Here is a 16,300-nt window from a genome sequence, read left to right on the forward strand (position 1 = left end):
GTGGCCCCTGCCCTTCAACTGGGGAAGGCACTGCCCCCACTCACCCCCACCGTGGCCGTGGCCGTGGCAGCAGTCAGGAGTCACAGCAGCCAACCCTGCCCTGTCAGGTGGTGGTGTGTGTGTGTGTGTGTGGGGGGGGGGGGGGGGTTGCTGGTTTCTCCTCCTGTCACTCACCCCGTGCTCCTCCGGGTGGACATGCAAGAAGGGGGGCAGGTTACCTGTTTCCCCACCATTGGGGAAGGTGGGCCTTCATGCCAGTGAACGCCTCTGTCCTTGAACTCAGACACTCCTCCCTGGTGCCTATTTATAGCACCAGGGGCAAGACAAAAGCCTGTAACTTTAGGGGGTGGTTTTTACTGGAGGGCAGGGAGGAGGAAAGAGAACACAGATGTGACAACACAAAGTTCACTGCTCAACACCGCCCCGCCCCACCCGCCCCACCCCGCCCATCCGAAACCACCCCCAGGCGGCCAGGTGTGTGTGTGTTTTGTGGGGGGGGGGGGAAGGCAAGTATGTGCCCAGGGGGCAGGGGGGGGTGTGTGCCCAGGGGTCGGGGGAGGGAGGTGTGTGCCCTGGGGGAGGGGGGCAGGTGTGTGCCCCGGGGAGGGGTGGGGGGCGGGGGGCCAGGTGTATTGGGGGGGGAGAGGGGTAGGTGTGTGCCCTCGTGGGGAGGGGGATCAGGGATCCAGTGACCTCTCGCCCCCTGGGCCGCAGTGGGCTTAAGAAAGCCAAGTGCCTGGGTCCCTCTTTTAGCATCAAAGCGAGATGAGAAAGAACCCTGACAGGACCGCTGCGGCCTCCATGGCCGTCCAGGGACCGACTGGCGGCGTGTGCCAGCTGGGCAGGGGTCAGAGAGAATCGGCCACACCTTTTTGTGTCACCGCCCCACATCCCAGATTACTCTCAGGACAGAGCACCTCGCACGAGGGCCATTAAAGCTCAGAGAAAGGGGGCAGGAGAGAATTTTATCCAGACGCATAACACCCATGTTTTCACCTGAAATCTCCCTCCAAGCACCACATTGCCCAGGTTGACATTCCCCCAAGTTATTGTTGTGTGACGTGATCAATGACAAGGTCTGATTTTCAGCGAAGAAGAGGCTTTGGAGAAGACTCGGGGAAACAGCACATTTGATCAGAGCACGTGGCCTCCTGCTCCTCCGGGACGGTTCTTCCTGGTGCAGTGGAATTGTCCTGGCCCAGCCACAGGGGCCGCGCCCGTCACTCCTGAGCCAGTCCCGCAGAGACAGGGCTGGGTCCTGTGGGAGCGCTTATCCAGTCCTGCCGGCAGCAGGGGGAGCAGCAGGGCACCCACAGACACTGATCTGCCCCCATAAGCCAGCTGCTCCTATGGGGGATGGGGTAGGACCAGGATTACGGGAAACAGGGTCTCCGGTATGGGGAAGTAGGATGCAGACGGGGTGGGGCTCCATTGTTTGGGCGACAAGGTGGTTCATATCTCCAGGAGAATGGACCACATTCCAAGGCTGACTCCCAGCATGACTGTCCCCACCTCCCGGACCGGTCAGGCCGTCTCCGTCCCCCGCTCCCGGGCCGGTCAGATGGTCCATTCTGGAACCGGCACGGCAGTCGTGGTTAGCAGAGCGAGATGACTGCTTCCCATAACCACAGCCAGTCCCCAGGAGTCTGCTTTTGCCTAAGAGAATGACTTGGAAATGGGCTAAAGTGACAGAAAACGGGGACCCTCTCCCCGAGGGGGAAGCCAGTGCACTGGGGCTCACCTCGGTGGGCAGCCCAGTCTAGGCAGAGGGTAAGGATGATCCCGGGGAGGAGAAGGGTCCCTGTCAGGGGACCCTAGACTGCCCCACCGTGGACAGGGGCTCAGAGACCCTTTGGGGGCAGTGCCAGGGGGACGGACGTGTTCTCAGGTCAGTGGTCAGCCATCTGCACGTCCCCAGCTCGGTGCTATCTCAGCGCTCTGAGCCGGGAGGGACCGGGACCGGCTGTGGCCTCGGCTCCCAGGAGCTGGCTGTTCTAAGGAGGGGGCGGGCAAGGCCGTGAGGACAATGACCGGATTGTAGCCGGCATGAGGAGGATGGCAGGAGCGGCCACCCGCAGCATGGGGGCCCGGCTCGTGGGCTGCGGGCCCTCACAGGGGCTTCCCGGGAGAATCCACAGCCGAACCGTGTGTGTCCTTGGCTAATGGAGGGCGTGCCTCCTGCTCATTGAGCGTCCACGCGGGGCCAGCCCTGGGCTCAGTTTTCCACCCACACAGCAGCAAAGGCACAGGCCACACAGGCCCGGCACGCCCCGGTGTCTCAGGGTACGCAAGCTGGGGACACAAGCAAGCTGTTGTTTTTTGTGGTTTTTTTTTTTAATCAACATTCAACGTTGTTTGGCCACAGGTGGCTGGTGGTCCGGTGGCCAGGTGGCCCGGTGGTGGGGTGGCAGGGTGGCCGGGTCATCGGGTGGCCAAGTGGCCAGGTGGTTGAGTGGCCTGGAGGTCTGGTGGCTGGGTGTCCGGGTGCCCGAGTGGCCCGGTGGCCCAGTGGCCGGGTGGCCCGGTGGCGGGAGGCCAGGTGGCCGGGTGGCTGGGTGGCCGGGTGGCTGAGTGACCAGGTGGCCGGGTGGCCGGGTGGCTGGGTGGCCGGGTGGTCAGGCAGCCCGGTGGTCGGGTGGCCTGGTGGCCGGGTGGCCAGGTGGCCGGGTGGCCGGGTGGCCCGGAGGTCTGGTGGCTGGGTGTCCGGGTGCCCAAGTGACCCAGGGGCCCGGTGGCTGGGTGGCCCGGTGGCCGGGAGGCCAGGTGGCCGGGTGGCCCGGTGGCTGGGTGGTCGGGTGGCTGGGTGGTCGGGTGGCCTGGTGGCCAGGTGGTCGGGTTGTCTGGTGGTCTGGTGGCTGGGTGGCTGTGTGACCGGATGTTCAGGCGGCCCAGTGGTCGGGTAGCTGGGTGGTCGGGTGGTCGGGTGGCCGGGTGGCCAGGTGTTCATGTGGTCGAGTGGCCGGATGGCCTGGTGGCCGGGTGGCCAGGTGGCTCAGTGGCCGGGTGGTCGGGTGGCCTGGTGGCCGCGTGGCCGGGTGGTCTGGTGGCCGTGTGGCCGGGTGGCCGGGTGACTGGGTGGTCGGGTGGCCGGGTCGTTGGGTGGTCGGGTGGCCGGATGGTCAGGTAGTCAGATGGCCGGGTGGCTGGAGGGTCTGGTGGCCGGGTGGTTGGGTGGCCCTGTGACCGGATGTTCGGGCGGCCCGGTGGTCGGGTGGCTGGGTGTTTGTGTGGTTGGGTGTTTGTGTGGTTGGGTGGCCGTGTGGCCGGGTGGCCGGGTGGCCAGGTGGCTCGGTGGCCAGGTGGTCGGGAGGCCCGTGGCTGGTGGCTGGGTGGTCGGGTGGCCAGGCGCCGTGTGGCCGTGTGGCCATGTGGCCGTGTGGCCGGGTGGCTGAGTGGCCCGTTCGCCCGGTGGCCTGGTGGCCGGGTGGCCGGGTGGTCGGGCGGCCCGGTGGTCGGGTGGCCGGGTGGTCCGGTGGCCCAGTGGTCTGGTGGCCGGATGGTCAGGTAGCCCGGTGGTCTGGTGGCCGGGTGGTCGGGTGCCCTGGTGGCTGGGAGTTCGGGTGGCCGAGTGGCCCGGTGGCCTGGTGACCAGGTGGCCCGGTGGCCAGGAGGCCAGGTGGCCGGGTGGCCAGGTGGCCAGGTGGCCGGGTGGCCGGGTGGCCGGGTGGCCAAGTGGCCCGGTGGCCTGGTGGCCGGGTGGCCCGGTGGCTGGGTGGTCGGGTGGCCGTGTGACCGGATGTTCAGGCGGCCCAGTGGTCGGGTAGCTGGGTGGTTGGGTGGTCGGGTGGCCGGGTGGCCAGGTGTTTGTGTGGTCGAGTGGCCGGATGGCCTGGTGGCCGGGTGCCAGGTGGCTCAGTGGCCAGGTGGTCAGGTGGTCGGGAGGCCGGGTGGCCGGGTGGCTGAGAGGTCCAGTGGACAGGCACCATGTGACCGTGTGGCCGTGTGGCTGGGTGGCCGTATGGCCGTGTGGCCCGGTGGCTGTGTGGCCGGGTGGCCCGGTGGCCAGGTGTCCGGGTGGTTGGGTGGTCTGGTGGCCAAGTGGATGGGTGGTCGGGTTGCCAGCTGGCAGGGGGCTCAGTGGCTGGGTGGTTGAGTGGCCCAGTGGCCAGATGGCCCACTGGCCGGTGGTCTGGTGGCCGGGTAGTTGGGTAGCCCGGTGGCTGGGTGGCTGAGTGGCCCGGGGGCCCAGTGGCCGGGTGGCCGAGTGTTCGGGCGGCCCGGTGGCTGGGTGGCCGTGTGGCTGAGTGGCCCGGTGGACAGGCACCGTGTGGCCATGTGGCCGATGGCCGTGTGGCCATGTGGCCGTATGGCCGTGTTGTGGGGTGGCCAGGTGGCCGAGTGGCCCGGTGGCCAGGCGGCCGGGTACCCGGGTGCCCGGGTGGCTGAGTGGCCCAGCGGCCAGGTGGCAGGGTGGTCGGATGGCCCGGTGGCTGGGTGGCCGGGTGGCTGGGTGGCTGGGTGTTCTGGTGGCCTGGTGGCCGGGTGGCCCAGTGGTTTAGTGGCCCGGTGGCCAGGCACCGTGTGGCCATGTGGCTGGGTGGCCGGGTAATCGGTTGGCTTGGTGGCCGGGTGGCCGGGTGGCTGGGTGGCCGGGTGACTGAGTGGCCCAGTTGCCAGGTGGCCGGGTGGCTGAGTGGCCAGGTGGCCGGGTGGTCGGGTGGTTGAGTGGCCCGGTGGCCAGATGGCCGGTGGCCGGATGGTCTGGTGGCCGGGTAATCGGTTGGCCGGGTGGCCGGGTGGCCTGGTGGCTTAGTGGCCCTCTGGCCATGTAGCCGAGTGGCCGGTGGCTCGGTGCCCGGGTGGCCGGGTGGTCAGGTGGCCCAGAGTTCTGGTGGCCGGGTGGTCTGTTGGCCGGGTGACTGAGTGGCCCAGTGGCCAGGTGGCCGGGTGATTGGGTGGTTGAGAGTCCCGGAGGCGAGATGGCACGGTGGCCGGGTGGCCATGTGGTCATGTGGCCGGGTGGCCAGGTGGCCGGGTGGCCGTGTGGTCTGGTGGCCGGGTGGCCCGTTGGCTGGGTGGCCAGGTGGCTGGGTGGCCGGGTGGCTGAATGGCTCAGTGGCCAGGTGGCCGGGTAGCTCAGTGCCCGGGTAGTCGGGTGGCCGGGTGGACAGGTTGCCTGGTGTCCGTTGGTTGGGTGGTCAGGCGGCCCGGTGGCCGGGTGGCCAGGTGGCTCGGTGGCTGGATGGTCGGGTGATCGGGTAGCCCGTTGGCCGGTGGCTGGGTGGTCGGGCGGCCCGGTGGCCATGTGGCCGGGTGGCCCGGTGGCCGTGTGGCTGGGTGGCCTGGTGGTCGGGTGGCTGGGTGGCCGGGTGGCTCTGTGGCCCTGTGTCCAGGTGGCCAGATGGCTGGGTGGCCCTGTTGGCGGGTGGCCAGGTGGTCGGGTGGTCCGGTGGCCGTTGGGTGGGTGGCTGGGTGGTTTAGTGGCCTGGTGGCCAGGTGGTCCGGTTGCCGGGTAGCCTGGTGGCCGGGTGTTCTGGTGGCCGGGTGGTCAGGTGGTTGGGTGGCCAGGTGGCCAGGTGGCTAAGTGGCCCAGTGGCCAGGCACCGTGTGGCTGTGTGGTCGTGTCCAGCTGGCCCAGTGGCCGGTTGGCTGGGTGGCCGTGTGTTCAGGTGATCGGGTGGCCGGGTGGCTGGGTGGTCGTGTGGTCAGGTGGCCGGTGGCCCGGTGGCCGGGTGGCCCGGTGGCCGGTGGTTGGGTGGACGGGTGGCCCGGTGGCCCATGGTTGGGTGGTCGGGCAGCCCGGTGACTGTGTGGCCAGGTGGCTCGTTGGCCGGATGGCCATGTGGTTGGGTGGCCCGGTGGCCAGGTGGCCGGGTGGCCGGTGGCTTTGTGGTTGGGTGGTCAGGTAGCCATGTGGTCGTGTGGTCGTGTGGCCGGGTGGCCCAGTGGCTGGGTGGCCGGATGGTCGGGTGGTTGGGTCATCGGGTGGCCGGGTGGCCGGTTGGTCGTGTGGTCGGGTGGACGGGTGGCCCGGTGGCCGGGTGGCCAGGTGGCTGGGTGGCCGCGTGGTCGGGTGGTCGGGTGGCCGGGTGGCCCAGTGGCCGGGTGGCCAGGTAGCTGAGTGGCCCGGTGGCCAGTCACCGTGTGGCTGTGTGGCCGGGTGGCCGGGTGGCCCGGTGGCCGGGTGGTCGAGTGTCTGGGTGGCTGGGTGGTTGGGTGGTCGGTGGTTGAGTGGACGGGTGGCCCTGTAGCCCGTGGTTGGGTGGTTGGGCGGCCCCGTGACTAGGTGGCCAGATGGCTCGTTGGCCGAATGGCCATGTGGTCAGGCGGCCCGGTGGCCGGGTGCCCGGGTGGCCGGGTGGTGGGTGGCCGTGTGTCCGTTTGGCCAGGTGGCAGGGTGGCTCGTGGCCAGGTGGCCGGGTAGCCGGTGGCTTGGTGGTTGGGTGGTCAGGTGGTCAGGTAACCGGGTGGCCATGTGGTCGTATGGTAGTGTGGCCGGAATGCCCAGTGGCCGGGTGGCCGGATGGTCGGGTGGTCGGGTGGCCGAGTGGCCGGGTGGCCGGTTGGTCGGTTGGTCTGATGGCCGGGTAGGCGGTTGGGCAGGTGGCCGGGTGGCTGGGTGGCTGAGTGGCCAGGTGGCCAGGTGGCCGTGTGGCCGGGCGGGTGGCCGGGTAGCTGGTTGCCAGGTGGTCGGCTGCCTCACAGGCTGTATGGGCTGCTGAGTCCAGGTTCCTGATGGATGGGCGTGGCAGGGCTGAGATTTGCGTTCACAGAGTCATGCACTGTCACGCTCCTCTCTGAGGAGAAGCTGCTGAGAGGAGAAAGACAGAGACCAGTTGCCAGGGAATTTAGTGCAGCCCTGGGAGGCCAGCCAGGCAGGGTCGGGGCTTTGGCCCTGCCCTGCTGTGGATTCCACCGAGCTGGCCTCTCTTTAGGGAAGCTGGCTGTTCACAAACGTTCTCTCACTGACCCTATGGCGGGTGTGCCTCAGGGATAACAAAAGACAAAGAAGCAGAGAAACTCTTTTTAAAAAGGGATTGTCTATTTTAATAACGAATGTAATTGGTTTAATTACATGTAGGATGTCTGCTGCTCTGTGGGAGGAATTGTACCTTTTTATGTCTTTTATGTCTGCCAGGCTCCTCTGCTCAGCACGGAGGTATGTCCCCGAGTGCCTAACGGGACTTCTTTTTAAAAAACGTTTTTGTAGTTTTTAAGAAATATTTTATTGACTTTTTATAGAGAGGAAGGGAGAGGGACAGAGAGCTAGAAACACCGATGATAGAGAAACATCAATCAGCTGCCTCTTGCGCACCTCCTACTGGGGATGTGCCGGCAACCAAGGTACATGCCCTCGACCTGAATCGAACCTGGGACCCTTCAGTCCGCAGGCCGATACTCTATCCACTGAGCCACACCAGTTTTGGCTGGTGTTTTTGTACTTGCTTAGACATTTATTTATTTATTTATTTATTTATTTATTTATTTATTTGTGTGTGTGTTTCTTTTCTTGAAGTTGAATTTATCGGGGTGGCCTGGGTTCACAAAACCACACAGGTTTCCAGTGTGCACCCCAACAGAACCTCTCCTGCTCCTGGGCCCACCGCCCGAGCAGCCTCTCCTCTTCCCCATCCCCTCCCCGCTGGCTGCCCCACACGGTCCTCTGAGTCTGCGTGCTGTACGTATGACTTTTCAAGTGGAATGCGCTTCGTTTCACCCTCACTCTGAGGCAATCTGGAAAGGAAGCCTTGATGCCGGCACGAGGCATGTACACCTCCCAGCTGGTCCTGTCTCCACAGCCGCCCCAGAGGCCCTGAAACAGCGCGTGGGATACTCATCTGGAAGGGCAGGGGACCCCTCATCCAGCCACCAGCCGCCCCTGGCTCAGAGGGAACCAAACCCCAGAGAGGTCACCTGACGGGGCGCCCTCCCTGGGCAGGCCCGGCTTGGCTCCTCACTCCGGGGAGCGATTCCTTCCTCTTGCATCACCTCTGTCACGCAGCAGGCAGCTCCATGCCCCCCAGAGGATAAACACGCTTCTCCTGGACCTGCTGAGGGAGATTCATGGAAAACAAGCAAACACTCCACTGGAACGCAAAGGCAAGGCAGAAAAACAGCAGTTGGAAAACACTTTTTGTCACGTGGTGTAGATTTATCTTCTGATTTTCCACAGTCTTAGCCATCTGTACCAGCCTCATAATGAGAAAATGGGGTGCCCTGGTTGGTTTGGCTCAGTGGATAGAGCATCGGCCTGAGGACTGAAGGGTCCCGGGTTCAATTCCAGTCAAGGGCACATGCCTAGGTTTCGTTCTCAATCCCCAATAAGGGAACATGCAGGAGGCAGCTGATGAATGATTCTCTCTCATCATGGATGTTTCTATCTCTCTCATCATGGATGTTTCTATCTCTCTCTTCCTCTCCTTTCCTCTGAAATGAATACAATTTTTTTTTTAAATGAGGCTACATCAAAGTTACTTGGAAATGCCACTCTTATTGAAGATAACATTTTATCATGCACCCATTTTACGTTTTGAGGTAAACTGAGACCTGCATTTAGACCTTTGGTGATAAACATTCCACGGGGGCTCTGTGCCATGGGCACTACTCAGGAGCCCCACACAGGCTGTGAGTGGGGCCCATGGAGCTGCAGGTGGGGTGACTGTGGACCAGAGACCCGTCGGAGTGAGCCCCCACCCATCATAGCCACGAGGTGGAGGCCGGGTATGAGATCCTCCCTCCCGCCAGCTGGTGGGCGGAGTTATGACATTACTGGCATCTGTCACAGAGACATCCCCAAGACATTGAACCACCAATCAGCGTGTGTCGAAGTGCCCTGGAACCCACCCCTTCCTGTTCCTCCCCTTAAAATGACACCCAGACCAGCCATGTGCTGCTCTCTCCATCTTCCTCTGTGGAGGCAGCCCTGCTGGGTCCTTTCTCCCCGCTCCACTCCTTCAATTCTGACTTCTCTACGTCCAAATGAGTCCCACTCATTACTGGGGAATAAACTTCAACACGTCTCGGTGGTCAGTTTCCTGTGCCTCAAACCTTACACTGGGCACAGCGGAGGTCCGGCATCCTCACGGTCACTCAGGACTGGGCAGCGGCAGGCCACACTGCGGGGCGCCACAGCCCTCTCGGGCATAAGAAGCAAATCACAGACGTGAGCACTGCTGGTCACAGCACGTGAACAATCGTGTGCGTTCACCTTTGTCTGTGTTCCCATGTCTAGGATTCCCTGTACGGGCAATCGCTCACCCTCGAGATTATGTTTGGACACATGAGGGTTTGGACCTCCTCTTTCAAAGACATGCTCTAAGATGCCTGGCCAGCACGGAGCCCAGACTTGTAGAGTGGTTGAATGTCGACCTATGAACCAGGAAGTCAGGGTTGAATTCCCGGTCAGGGCACATGCCCAGATTGCAGGCTTAATTCCCAGGAGGGGCATACAGGAGGCAACCGGTCAATGATTCTCTCTCATCATTGATGTGTCTATCTTTCTCTCCTCCCTTCCTCTCTGAAATCAATACTTTTTTTTTTTTAAGTTAAAAAACCAACACACAAACACACTCTTAAGATTCCATCCACAGTCCAGGCAATGCCGCCCTGCCTCCCAGACCCTCGGGCCACGCACCTGAGTCACCAGGGGAACGTCCGGCAGGGACCTGTCCGTTTTCTCTCGCTTTACGTGTGGGCGTAGGAAGCTTAGTCTCTCGGGCTGGTTCTGATCCACGTCTACAAGAGCCCAAGGGCATCTCTGGCTTGAATCAGTCGTGACTTCAAAAGGACTGCATGTGTCCAGTGAGGTTACGTTTTGAAGGAGGGGCGGTCAGCACATTAATAATAGTCAGTGCTCAGTCAACAAAATGGAAAAGGGAATTACTCCATAAAAATAAAACTTCATAAAGTATGAAGTTTAAAAAAAAAAGATTTAAAAAAATCTCAACATTATACCAAAAATAACCAAGGGTATCAAGCAGTATGCTAGGTAACTATTGCGAAGAATGACTATGAAAAGAGATATAGTTTGCCAGCCAGCTTGGCTCAGTGGTTGAACTTTGACTTATGAACCAACCAGGAGTCAGGGTTTGATTCCTGGTCAGGACATGTGCCCAGGGTGCAGCCTCGATCCCCAGTCTCTAGCTCTCTTCCTTTCTCCCTTCTTCTCCGAAATCAATAAAAACATATTTTAAAAATATAATTTCTTCCTGACTGTTTTTGCTCTGAAACGAACACAATAAGACAGACACTGGCAAAGAAAAAAAAAATGGACACATTTTTAATACTATTGCTGCCCCCTCCAATTCCCTAACCCAGTGGTCGGCAAACTCATTAGTCAACAGAGCCAAACATCAACAGCACAACAATTGAAATCTCTTCTGAGAGCCACATTTTTTAAACTTAAACTTCTAATGCCACCACTTCAACATAGACTCGCCCGGGCCGTGGTGTTTTGTGGAAGAGCCACACTCAAGGGGCCAAAGAGCCGCATGTGGCTCTCGAGCCACAGTGTGCTGACCACGGCTCTAACCTAACCTTCTAGTTACAGGATGTGTTTAGCAAGTGTTAGGGATTTTCCTCCAGGTGGGAAGTCTGGGCCATGAAGAAGACTTTGACGGGAGGAGGAAACCAGAGGAGAGAGTGAGGGGAGAGGGAGGGAGGAGGACGGAGCAGGATGGCACAGGTGGTCCTGGTCACCACCTTCTGTGGCACCAAACCCTCCGGCTGCCGGGCCACACTCTACCAGGCGCCGGGGCCTCGGCAGGGACAACGCGGATCCCTTCCCCGTCCTGCCTTATGCCTGGCACCGGGTCGGCCCACCAGTGCCATGGAGGGCTCCGTGCCCAGGCTCTCACTGTCAGCACTGCCTAACCTGTCGCCCCAGCACCACAGCTGCCATTGAAGGCAACAGACGGCCGTGGCTGTACTCCCATAGGTTTTATTAAACAGCCTGTCCGGCATGGCTCAGGGGTTGAACCTCAACCTATGAACCAGGACACCAAGGTTTGATTCCCGGTCAGGGCACAGGCCCAGGTTGCTGGCTTGATCCCCACTGTGGGGCGTGCAGGAGGCAGCCCATCAATGGTTCTCATCACTGATGCTTCTCTCTCTCTCTCTCCCTCTCCCTTCCTCTCTGAAATCAATAAAAATAAAATTTTAAAAAGTTTTATTAGACAGATGGTAGATGATCTGGCTGCAAACCCTCCCTCACCTCCTGTGTGCGAGTGGGAGGGGACAGGGAAGTGGACGATGTCATTACAGGTGCCGGTAACCGCCTGGGAGAGAAGTCCCGCAGGCGGAGGGCAGAGGCCAGTGTGCGAGCTGCATGTCAGGCCTTAGGGAGGTCTGACCACAGCGATGCCTGTGGGAGGCGGAGCGGCAGAGTCTCTCTTGAAACCTCACCCCACATCTGGCAGGGCCCGTGGGCCGCGGTCACCCTGTCTCACTCCCAACCCTGGCCATGGGCTATCTGACCTTCCAAACCTTTGTCTCAGGGACCATCCGTTCTCAAGGGACCACCGTCTGTGCAGAGAAATTAACAGCTGACAGGGCCCTGAGCTGTGACCTCAGCATGAAACCAGGAGGTCCGAGTGCCCCCGTCTCAGCTCATGCTACCGGCTCCATGGGAGCAGCGTCACACGCAGAACACGCCGCCTGAGCTCCCAGGAGGCCGGGGCGCAGGCGCGGCGGGGCGCGGGCGGACGGTCTCCGGAGACGGCGCCCGTAACCAGGACGCCCTGCTCCCTTCCTGCCCAGCAGTGAGTCACGGAGTAATCCGGAGAAGTGGCTCACGCCCCAGGCACTCCACTTCCTTCCATCAGGAACAATGACCTAATGCCAGAAGCCCTGAAAACACGAGAGTTCCTTTCTGGGTTATCAGCGGCTCCCAGCAACCAGCGGCCAAGAAAACAAGAAGGTGCACGAAGCCAAAGCAATCCATTCTTCATCCTGGCATCGCCCCTGCGGGTGAGGAACGCGCCCTCCAGAACGTTCTCTCTGGGCTGGCTCAGCTCGGGCACTGCCAGCGCCGATTCCAGAAACTGGGTTCCCTCTTCCCCCAGCAGCGGGGCTCACACTGTGGCTCTTTGTCCCGTTTGTCCGGGCGAGGATAAGGCGCCAGTGTCCACTCTGAGTCCGGCACTGTGTGGCACCACCGTGTCCTGAGCTGCTCCTTTCACGGCCAAGCTCGGCCCACACGGAGCCAGTCCTTGCGTTAGCTCAGGAGGCAGCCCTCCGGTCGTGGGGTTCAGACATGGCCAGAGAGAAGGAGGGCTCCAGGCAGGGCTAGAAATTTTCCACAACAGAGATGTCAAACACTGTTTGATTATTGATTTTATATATATTGTTGATTTTTTTACAGAAAGGAAGAGAGAGGGACAGAGAGTTAGAAACATCAATGAGAGAGAATCATCGATCAGCTGCCATTTGCACACCTCCTACTGGGGATGTGCCCGCAACCAAGGTACATGCCCTTGACCAGAATCGAACCTGGGACCTTTCAGTTCGCAGGCCGACACTCTATCCACTGAGCCACACTGGTTTCAGCTGATTATTGCTTTTAATGCGGGAGGAGCAGGAGTTAGGTCAGAGGAGCTGAGTCCACAGCCTGGCCTCACCCCAGTGCTGCCAGCTGGCGGGAGGTGGAGGACCAGCTTAAACCCGAAGGTCTCAGACTTTGCACTTGCAAAATGGGGTTGAGAGGTCCCCTACGTGCCTGCTGCTGTGAGGGAGGTTCACTACGTGCCTGCTGCTGTGCGTGTTAAAGCAGAAAAGGACGTGTGTGGACAGGACCCGTGAACTCCGTGCACAGCAGTGAGCGCAGTGTGCAATGCATGATGGGACTTGGTCTTTCTACGTGAGGACAAAGCACAGCCATGACGTGCCGTTCAGCTTTCTGAACCACTTTCTGAATCTACTTTCCGGCCACGCTGAGCTTCCCACAAACCCCTCTTCTGGCAGAAGGAACGTCTCCGATTCCTCACAATATCCACCGAGCTCAGAGCAGGCGCCACACGCACTGTGTGGATTCACCTCTCTCTGGGACAGATGTGAATTCCGCACCGAAGTCCACAGCACTTCTATGTGCTACCTCAGACCCCCAAACACGGCATTTCTGTTTTCCCGAAGAGATTGCTGTGCACCAGACACAGGCTCTTGGTCACCGCCTGGCAGATCACAGCTGGCATCTAGCACAGGGACGCCACAGGAAAAGCAGGAACAACAAGCAGAGGCTGAGCCCTTACCTTCTTTAGCCTCGGAGTATAAATAGTCCAGCCTCGTAATTACATGCCCTGTGTGCTGGGCGCAGTAAAAATAAAACAAAGGGCACTTGTGACCGACACCGGGCCGCCTCCCCGCCCGCCACACTCCCTGACCCTGACCAGGGCCTGAGAAAGCAGGTGACTGGCAACGAGAACCGAGTAGCACGGAGCTGCAAGGAAGGTGCCCAAACCAGGTGACACCTGCCCCAGGCCAGGTCTCCCCCCTCCGACCGTGTCTGCCGTTTGCTCCTTTGGCCTTCGATGCCTCTGTTGGTGGCACCAGGAGCTGTAGCTGGGCTAGGAGTGAGACCACTCCCCCTGAGCGGGCGCCCAGCCCAGCCCACGCCCTACAACGTGATAGGACAGGGCAATGAGGACACGGCAGAGAGGACACGGCAGAGAGGACACGGCTGTTTCCACCTGACCTCTCAGTCCCCCCTGGGCTCCGCTCACTCTCTCTGATGGGCTGACAGACCTCAGGATGGGCTTGGCTTTGTAGTCCTTCTCTGAGCACCGATGTGACGTGGGTGTCTGTGCCGTCATGGCCGCTGTGGCCATGTGTGATCAGCTCGGTGGAGACGCCACCTGGAAATGTCCATGGTCAGCTGGGCAGGAATGACCTGGTCATGAACGCACAGCCTTTAATTGTCAGCACCACTGCAGAGTGCGTGTGTAGCCCTTTAAATGCGCCCTTCCCCTCACCGAATAGAGCTAACAGGGACTCGCTAATCACAGGGTGACGGTGAAGATTATAACCAGGGTGATGGGGCTTGGAAACGGCCCTTCGCCCGAGCGGGATAGAACGTTGGCCTGCGGACCAGAGGGTCCTGGGTTTGATTCCTGGTCAGGACCCATGCAGGAGGCAATCGATTGATGTGTTTCTCCCACATCAATGTTTCCCTCTGTCTTCCCCTCTCTCTCCCACTCTCCCTAAACATCAATGGGAACTCATTCTTGTGTGAGGATTAGCAAAACAAACAAACAAAAGGTTCTTAAATTCAGTGTGGTATTTTTACACACACACACAAAAATCTTGCAACTTATTAAAGACAGTCTATATTAATTATACACACACTATATCATTATCCTATATATTGAAGACGTAATGTGCAAATGGTCATTACATCGTGAAGCGTAATGACCCACCTCATAATGACCAGATCACGGTCAGCAGGAGGGTGGGATAGCGAGTGACAAGCGGGCGGCAGAGAGCTACAGGAGGGCCAGGGCAGCAAGGTAATAGGGGGATGGTAGGGGGGCTACAGGAGGGCTGGGCAGCAGGCAGAGAGCTAAGGAGGGAGCCAGTGAGCTACTGGCGAGCTACTGGTGCATGGATCTGTGCACAGGGCTACTAGTGTGTATATAAACACACAGATACTCTTTCTGCATACATAAACTTTTTTAGTGTTAACGAAAAAAAACATTGAAACCTGTAAAGATTTTTTTGTGAGTTTATTTGAGCCTAACTGTCGACATATGCCGGGAAGCAGAACCTCAATGGATTGAGATAATGCTCCGGAGAATGGTGGATTACATTTCTATATTTATACATTGCAATCAAAGGAAGGGGACGTAGGTGAGTTACATGAAATTCATTGGTGATAGATTAGGGAGGTGGGACAGAGCGAAGGGGGGGACACCTCTGGGATAGGGTAAAAGGTGAAATTATGGACAGGAGCTTCTTTTACAGAGATGGATACAGGATACTCTAACGTAAGTAACAGTTGACAATTAACTTGATAACAATAACAATGAGGAATGTCTTGAGGCCATTTGTTGTGCCCTGAGGGGTCCGGGGTAAAAAGGAAGTTACAGGTTACCCAGACATCTCTCAGATATGTTATCTTAGATGCGGGAAGGCAGAGGGGCTCAGTACAAGATCAAAGTTGATCTTAGTCAGGTGAAATATCTGGGACATGACTACCTACTATAACCTGTTGGATATTTAATTTTCAAACCATCTGTTGTGGTTATCTTAGGTCTCTGGGTTTGCAAGACAGCCATGCAGGCCTTCCCTGAGCTTGTCAGGTCAGCATGTGGCTCTTTTCTTTCACATTGGGAATAGGGATTCTTGCTCACGGACTCCGTGAGAGCAAAATAACCGAGGTTTTCCTTGAAATACAGGGAATGCACCGAGCGGTCTCGGGAGGTAGCATGTGAAGGGCCGGAGAGAGGATCTCCGGAGATGACACCTGTGGCTCGGAGAAGGTCTTGGGAGACGCTGGACACGTGCTGCTCGGATGCATGTGCGCTCCTCGCCCAGCTGCATCCTGTCAGTCAGGAAGCAGGAGCTTCTTATCCTCGTGACCTAGACGGACAAAGGATGTCGTTGAGCCAGACGAGCTGGCTGCCGTTCCAAAATTAACTCTTCTGGGAGACCATAAAGCCCCGATTGGAAAAGTCCTTCCTGCTTCCCCCTCTTTGGCTTTGATTATTCCAAGGGAGCGGGGGCGGGGAGCGGGAGGGCGGGGATGGGATCTGAGGCCTGCTGGTAAGTTCTAAACGTGCAAGAAACAAACAATCTAACCTCAGCCAGACAGGTGAGCCTGAGGCCACTGGGTGTTTGTTTTCTTTCCACAAACAGCCGCCCAGGATCATCTGGGGACGTGAATCCCAGAGCTGAGAGACCAGGAACGCCACCTGCAGCTGTGTTGGTCTCATCAGCATGAACGACGCGAGGGACGGATGGAGGAGCCCATGGTGGGGCACGGCGGGTACCATGGTTTGGTGGAAACAGCCTGGAAACTGGAGTAGAATCCATCCGAACCCTGGTCCTGCCCCCTCACAGCTGTGCTATTCAGGGCGATGTGAAAGCTGCCAAAACCCAATTACTATAATAGTAGGAGTAGCTTAGGCCTGGCAGCATGGCTCAGTGGTTGAGCATCAACCTATGAACCAGGAGGTCAGGGTTCAATTCCCCATCAGGGCACATGCTTGGGTTGCAGGCTTGATCCCCAGTGTGGGGCGTGCAGGAGGCAGCCCATCAATGATTCTCTCTCATCATTGATGTTTCTCTCTCTCTCTATTTCTCTCTCTCTCTCTCTCTCTCTCTCTCTCTCTCAAATCAATAAAAATGTAAAACAAACAAACAAACAAAA

The sequence above is a fragment of the Pipistrellus hanaki genome, assembly GCF_964339955.1.
Source record: "Pipistrellus hanaki genome assembly, chromosome: 5".
In the NCBI taxonomy this organism is placed as follows: Eukaryota; Metazoa; Chordata; class Mammalia; order Chiroptera; family Vespertilionidae; genus Pipistrellus; species Pipistrellus hanaki.